Below are 6695 nucleotides of genomic sequence, written 5' to 3' on the forward strand. Positions count from 1 at the left end.
TCCTGTTCTGGCCTTGACCTGGCCTTGGACGTGTCCTGGCCCAGATTTGTTCTGGCCCTGCCTTGGCCCATCCCTGCCCTGGCCCCACCGTGGCCCTGCCTGTTGCGCCCTCTCCTGGCACTGACTTTGCCCTGTCATGGCTCAGTGGTGCCATTGACCTGCCTTACACTGCCCTGGTTGTGCCCTGGTCCTGCCTGGCACTGGCCTCTCCCTGGGCCTGCTCTGACCCTGCCTTGGCGTTTGCCCTGTCCTCACTATGGCCTAGCCCTGGCCTTGTTCTGGCTTAGCCCGGGCCCTGGCCCTAGCCCTGGTCCTACCATATCCCTGGCCTTGCCCTTATCCAGACCCTGCCCCTGCCTCTGCCCTGGCCCTGGCCTGGAACCTGGTCCTGTCAAGGACTTGGCCCGACTCTGCCATGGCCCTGGCCCAGACCCTTTCCTGGCTGTGCCCTGGCCATGGCCTTTCCCTGGCCCTGAGTTGGCAGTGGTCTGCCCCTGTTCTTGCCACAACCCTACCCTGCCATGCACTGGATGTGTCATCAGTCTGCCCTGGCCCTACCTAGTTCGTCACCCTAGTCTTCGCTAGGCCCTGCTCTGGACCTGGCCCTAGGCCAGACCTGGCCCTGACCCTGGCCCTGGCCTTTGTCCTTCATAGCCCTGGCCCTGAAATGGACTTGGAGGTGTCCTGGCCCTGGAGTGATCTGGCTCTGCCTTGATTTGTCCTTGCCCTGCCCCTACCATCACATTGCCCTGTTCTGCCCTGTCCTGGTACTGACCCGGCTGTGGCATTGCCCTGCCCTACCCTGCCTTGGCTGTTCTCTGGCTCGATTCCGGACCTGGCTCCTCTCTGTGCATGCCATGACACTACCTCAGCCTTGGCACTAGCCTGGTCCTTTCCTGGCATGAGCCCTGCTCTTTCTATGGACCGCCTTTTGTCGTGTCCTGCGCTGGCCATTCCATGCCCTGCCCTGCCCTGATTCAGCCCTGGCCTTGGCATTGCCCTTGGTCCTGCCATATTTCTTGCCCTGTCCCTATCCTGGCCTTGGCCCTGACCCTTACCTTGCTCTGGCCCTCCTCTTGCTCTTACACAGCCCCTGGCCCTGTCATTAACCTGCCCTGGACCTGTCCTGGCCCTGTCCCTGCCCTGCTTCAGACCTTGCCCTGGTTCTCCCCTGGCCCTGACCGTGAAATGCCTGGCCCTACCCTGGCCTTGCACTGTCCTGGCCCTTGCTCTGACTTTGGTCCTGTCACTGGAAAAGCCCCAGCCCTGTTGCTCATCTTCCCATGGCCCAGACCCTGCCTTGGCCCTGCCCTGACACTGTCCTGGACCCTGGCTGTGCCAAGAACCTGCACTGTTGTTGTCCTTGTTTTGCTCCTGTCCCGAACCTTGTCCTGCTCAGGCCATGGCCATGGCCCTGTCCCTGCCCTGGCTGTTCCCTGGCCCTGCTCAGGTCTTGGCACTGTCCTGGCCCTGGCCTGCCTTGGCCCTATGCTTTCCTGGCCCTGCCTCGCCTGCCCTGGTCCTGCTTTGGCCATACTCTAACTGTAACCCTGTGCTGGCCCTACCTTGGCCTTGAGCCTAGCCTTGCCTGGGCACTGTGCTGGATCTGGCCATAGCACAGACCTGGTTGTGGCCCTGGCCCTGCCATGGCCCTGTCCCAGACCCTAGCCCTGCCAGGTACCTGTTCTGGCCCTGCTCTGGGCCTGGCTTTGTCCTTGGTTCTTAGATGACCCTGGCCCTGACCCTGCCCTTGCCCTGGCACTGGCCTTGGACATGTCCGTGGTCCTAACCCCAGCCCCGCCCTGGAGCTGTCACTGTCTTGGCCCTGCCTTGGCCCTGGCCCTGGACCTGGCCCTGCCGCAGCCATAGACCTGCCCTGGTTGGTCATGCCCTGCCTTTACCCAGTGCTACCCTGGGCCTGCTCCACCCTGCCCTGGCTCTGCCCTGCCTTTGGCCCTACCCTGACCCCGCCTTGGCCCTCACACTGGCCCTAGTGCACACCTGGTCCTTGCTCTGGCCTTGGCCCGGCATTGACCACTGCTCCTGACCCTGGTCGTGCCATGGTCCTGGCCCTGCCAGTGATCCTAACAGTCCTGGCCCTGGCCCTGTCTTGGCCCTGTCCTGGCCCTGGGCCTGGCCTAACCCTGGCCCTGAAGTGGATTTGAAGGTATCCTGTCCCTGATTTAATCTTGCTCTGCCTTTGCCTGTCCCTCTCCTGGCCCTACCATGGCCCTGCCCCTTCCCTGGCTCTGCCCTGGTCTTGTGCTTACCCTGATGAAGACCTTGGCCCTGTCCCTGGCTTGTCCTAGACCTGGCCAGGGCCCTGCCCCTGCCCTGGGCTGGCTCTGGCACTGGCATGGACCCTGGACCTGGCTCTTGGCTACTTAAGGTCATACCCTGGCCCAGCCCAGTCCTACTGACCCTGTCCTGGCCCTAATTTGCCCTGGCCCTACCCTGGCATGCTTTTCTGGCCCAACCCCTGACCCTGTCTCTGTGCTGGCTCTAACCAAGGTGCTGGTCCTGCCATGGCCGTGTTCTTGACATTGCCCTTTCCTGTTCCTGGCCCTGGCCCTGCCCTGGCCCTGCTCTGGCCCTGGTCTGAACCCCGGCCCTGCAGTGTACCTGCCTTGGTCCTGCGTAGACCCTGCCTCTGGCCCTACCTCTGCCCTGGCCATACCCTTTCCCTGGCCTGGACACTGATCCTGGTCCTTGTCCTGCCCCAGCCGTGGCCCTGGCCCTGCCCTGCCTGTACCCTGTTCTATCCTGGGCTGGCCCTGCGGTTGCCTGTTCTTGCTATTGCCCTGCCCTAGCCTGCCTTGCTTGTGCCCTAGATCTGCCCTGGCCTTTGCTCTTGTCTTGGCTCTAGCACTGACTCAGCCCTGGCACTCCCCTGGCCTTGCCTTGGCATTTGCCCTACTCTCTCTAATGCCTAGCTCTGGTCCTGCCCTGCTCTGCTCTTGTTCTGTCCTGGCACAGCCCTGGCCCTCCCCTGCCGTATCCCTGGCCCTGGTCCTGCCCTTATGCTGCCCTGACCCTGCCACTGTACGTTAGCCATACAGTGACCCTGTCTTGACCCTTTCCTGGCCTTGCCAGGTACTCGCCCTGGCTCTGTCATGTCCCTGGCGTTTTCTTGGATTTGGATGTGTCCAGTCCCTTATTTGCCCCGGCCCTTCCCTGGCTCTGCCCTTCCAATTCTCTGGGTAGGGACAGGTTCAGGATCAGGCCAGGGCAGGGTCAGGACCAGGGTAGGGCCTTGGTAAGGCCTGAAGATGGGAAGGACCAGGGCAGCGGCAGGGCCAGGGAAGGGTCAGGGCCAGGGATATGGTGAGACTAGGGGCAGAGCCAGTGCTAGGGCTCAGCCACGGCAGAGCAGAAGAGATTACATTAGGCTATTATTTACAAATTTTGTTTTATATTTTTAAGGTAACTATAGTAGTAATAATAATATCTGTATTATGTTGTTTGTAATAGCAGTAGTATTTGTAGTAAATCATTACTAAATTTTAACTTATACTTTCTTTGCTTTCGGTAGTGTTCTATGAGTATAATTTTTTTTTTTTTTTTTTTTTTTTTTTTGAGACGGAGTCTCGCTGTGTCTCCCAGGCTGGAGTGCAGTGGCGTGATCTCGGCTCACTGCAAGCTCCGCCTCCTGGGTTCACGCCATTCTCCCGCCTCAGCCTCCCAAGTAGCTGAGACTACAGGCGCCCGCCACCACGCCCGGCTAGTTTTTTCTGTTTTTAGTAGAGACGGGGTTTCACCATGTTAGCCAGGATAGTCTCGATCTCCTGACCTCGTGATCCACCCGCCTCGGCCTCTCAAAGTGCTAGGATTACAGGCTTGAGCCACCGCGCCCGGCCGAGTATAATTTTATAAATACGTATATTTGTGAGGCATCGATTCTCACAATTACTCTATGTGCTGGGTACTTATGGCATCCCCATTTTCCTTACATAGGAAACAGACTTAAAGAGGTTAAGTACTTGGCCAGATTACTCCCAGCACTTTGGGAGGCCAAGGCAGGGGGATGGCTCGAGCTCAGGAGATTGGGACCAGCCTGGACAACACTGTGAAACCCCATCTCTACTAAAAATGTACAAAAATAGCTTATTAAAGTTTCTTGTATCATTCTGGTTACAAAACACTGGTCAAATACACAGGGCATGGTTTGGGCAGGGCCGGGGACAAGGTCAGGCCAGGAAGGGGCCAGGGCCAAGGCAGGGCCAGAGCTAGACTTGGAGGTGTCCTGGCCCTGATTTGCCCTGCCCCAACGTTGGCCCAGCCCTGCTCTGGCACTTCCTGCCATGCCCTGTCCCTGGCCTGAGCATTGGCCCTGGCCCTGTCCTGCTTCTGGCCCTGTCCTGGAGTTGACCAGGCGTTGCCATGGCCCAGTCCTGCCATCGCCTTGCCCCCTGTCCTGGTGCTGCCGTGGCCCTGCCTTGGCCCTAGCTCTGCCTCAACCCTCGACCTGCCCTGACCCTGCTCAGCCCTGGAACTACCCTGACTCTGCCTTGGTGCTGGTCCTCTCCTCTCTATGGCCTGGCTCTGGCCCTGCCTTGTACATGCTCTGACCTGCATGTCCCAACCTGGGTCCAGCCCTGGTCCTACCGTGTTCCTGGCCTGGCTGTACCCTTGTTCTGGCCCTGACCCTGCCCTGGCCCTCTTCTGGCCCTTCCTTGGTCCTGCTGTGCCCTTCCATGTCCTGGCCTTGCCCTCACCCTGCACTGGCCCTGCACTGGTGCTGCTCAGCCCTGACACTGCCTTGACCCTGACCCTGCCTTCTCCCCAGCCTTGTCCTTGCCCTGCCCTGGCCTGACCCTGGGCCTGCCATGTCCATGACATGGCCCTGGACCTGCCTTGCCATTCTCTGTCCTGGTCCTGTATTGTCCCCACCATGCTCTGGTCCAGCCCTTGCCCTGGCCCTGTTGCCAGTCCTGCTACTACTATAGCCCTGCCCTGTTTTTGGCCATGCCCTGTGTTACCGTAGCCCTGCCCTGCGTTGGCCCTGGCCCTACCCTGGCCTTCTCTTATCCTGGCCTGGCCCTACCCTGGCCTTTTCCACCCTGGCCTTTTCCACCCTGGCCTTTTCCACCCTGGCCTTTTCTACCCTGGCCTTTTCCACCCTGGCTTTTTCTACCCTGGCTTTTTCTACCCTGGCCTTACCGTTCCCTGGCCTTGTCCTGCCCTGGCCCTGTGCTATCTTAGTCCTGCCCTGGCCCTACCCTCACCCTACCCTGGCCCTGCCCTACCCTGGCCTTGCCCTGCCATGACCTTGCCTTTGGCATGCCCTGGCTCTGGTTCTGCCCTGGCCCTGCCCTTGCCCTGGACCTTCCCTGGCCATGGTTTTTCCCTGGCCCTTCTCTGGCCTTGCCCTGGCCCTGGCCCCTTTTTGGTCCTGCTGTGTTTCTGGCCTGCCCTGTCCATGTCCCAGACCTGGCTCTGGTCCTGGACTTACCTGTCCCTGCCCTGCCATACCCTGACCCATTCCTTGCTCTACACTGAACCTGGCCTGCCTTGGCCATGTGCTACCCTTGCCCTTCCCTGACCCTCTGCTGGCCCTGGCCCTGCCGTGGGCCTGGCCCTGACATGTCCCTGCCCCGTCCCTGGTTCTGCTGTGCTTTGGGCCCTGGCCTTGGTCCTGACTTGTCGCTGGCTGTGACCCTGCCCCTGGTTTTTCTTTGGCCGTGACCCTGTCCCCGTTCTGTCCTAGTCCTGGCCCTGTCCCAGTTCTGGTCCTGCCCTGGCCCAGCCCTGACTGGTCATTGCACTACCTTGGCCCTGCCCTGCCCAACGCTGCCCATGCCGGGGCCCTGCCTTAGCCATGCCCATGGCCCTGCCCCTGGTCCTGCCATTGTCCTTACCCTGCCACTGGTCCTGCCATATCCCTGACCCTGACTTGGCCCTGGTCCTCATCTTGCTCTGGTCCTGCCCTGCTTCTGGCCCTGCCCTGGCACTACCTTGGCCCTGGCCCTGCCAAGGCTCCCACTTTCCCTGGCCTTTCCTTGACCTTGTGCTACCCTGGCCCTGCCATGCCATGGCCCTGCCTCTGCCTTGGCCCTGCCCTGGGCATGGCCTTGGCATTTGGCCTGGCCCTGCCCTGCCCCTGCCCTGGACCTGCCCTACCACTACCTGGCCTGTCCCAGCCCTGCCCTGGCCCCCTCCTGGCCCTGTCTTGGCCCTGTGCTACCCTGTCCCTGCCCTGTCCTGGCCCTGCCCTTGCACTGGCCTTTCCCTGGCCCAGGCCCTGGATTAACAAAGCTGTACAATCATCAATCACCACTGATTCTGTGCAGAACATTTTCATCTTCCCAAAAAGAAACCTGTTAGTAGTCACTCCCCGTCCCTCTCTCGCAGCCCTTGGCAACCACTATTGTAATTTTTTGTCTCTGTGGATTTACTTACTCTCAACTAGACATTTCGTATAAATGGAAACATTCACATGCCTTTTTGTCTGGCATGTACCAAGATTTTTGAAGTATACTTTTTAATTTTTGTCTGATGTTTTCTAGATTTTAAAGTTTAGATTTTTTAATCTTTCTGGATTTAGTTTTTTTTTGTTTTTGGGGTGTTTTTTTTTTGTTTGTTTTTTGTTTTTGGAGACAGAGTTCTTGCTGTTCAGGCTAGAGTGCAATGGCGTGATCTTGGCTCACTGCAACATCTGCCTTCGAGGTTCAAGCAGTTCTCCTGCCTCGGTCTCC

The sequence above is a fragment of the Macaca nemestrina genome, chromosome 15 (assembly GCF_043159975.1).
Source record: "Macaca nemestrina isolate mMacNem1 chromosome 15, mMacNem.hap1, whole genome shotgun sequence".
In the NCBI taxonomy this organism is placed as follows: Eukaryota; Metazoa; Chordata; class Mammalia; order Primates; family Cercopithecidae; genus Macaca; species Macaca nemestrina.